This window comes from Triticum aestivum, chromosome 3A, assembly GCF_018294505.1.
Source record: "Triticum aestivum cultivar Chinese Spring chromosome 3A, IWGSC CS RefSeq v2.1, whole genome shotgun sequence".
NCBI classification, from domain to species: Eukaryota; Viridiplantae; Streptophyta; class Magnoliopsida; order Poales; family Poaceae; genus Triticum; species Triticum aestivum.
In genome coordinates, this window is record NC_057800.1 from 571,087,887 (window position 1) to 571,088,613 (window position 727).

A 727-nucleotide genomic window follows, 5' to 3' on the forward strand; every position below is an offset into this window, starting at 1 on the left:
GCGATGTGAAGGGTAGTACCGGCATTCCATGTACGACGGCGGGAGGCGCGCACAACCGCACACGACCCATGGTCAGCGCTGAGAGAGACAGCCATGGCGGCAGGACTCGCCTGCCTACAAAAACGATCAATCCTGTACTTCCTTTATCTCAAAAGACCAACAACGAAGAGAAGATGAAGAAGAGCAGAGATGCGTCTCAACCCTGGCCTCCTCACTGAATGCGATGTCTTCACAAGAACACAGGCCATGGCGAACGCCGAAAAAGAGAGGCCTAACTACCATCAACGCACACCGGCCAAGGCGCGGCCAACGACCAGTGCTGGGAGCGGCTCCGTCCAGCGGCGCGGTGCGGCGCATCCCTGCATGCGGCGTGAGCGAAGTAGCGGCATCGTCAGCTCCCAGCCTCGGCCCGCACCGTTCGTGCCCTTTTGCTCGGCGTCGCAGTCGGCAAACACACATCACGAGCGGCAACAGCGACAACTATAGGACGTGGGTTCCGGACGCCCAAACTCACCTCAAATGTCCGGATATGGGGCACCCGGGCATGTTCGTCACGTCGGACCAAACAATCTCATCCCATCATAATTTACATCAAATACATTCCCTTGACTTATCGGATTCATTTGCTCTCTTCTCTCTTCTTCCTCCTCCGCGACTTCCGTCTCGCAGCTCCGCCGCCACGCACGCTCCGTAGCCGTTTTGAGTCTGCGTCGCCAGCACCGGAACA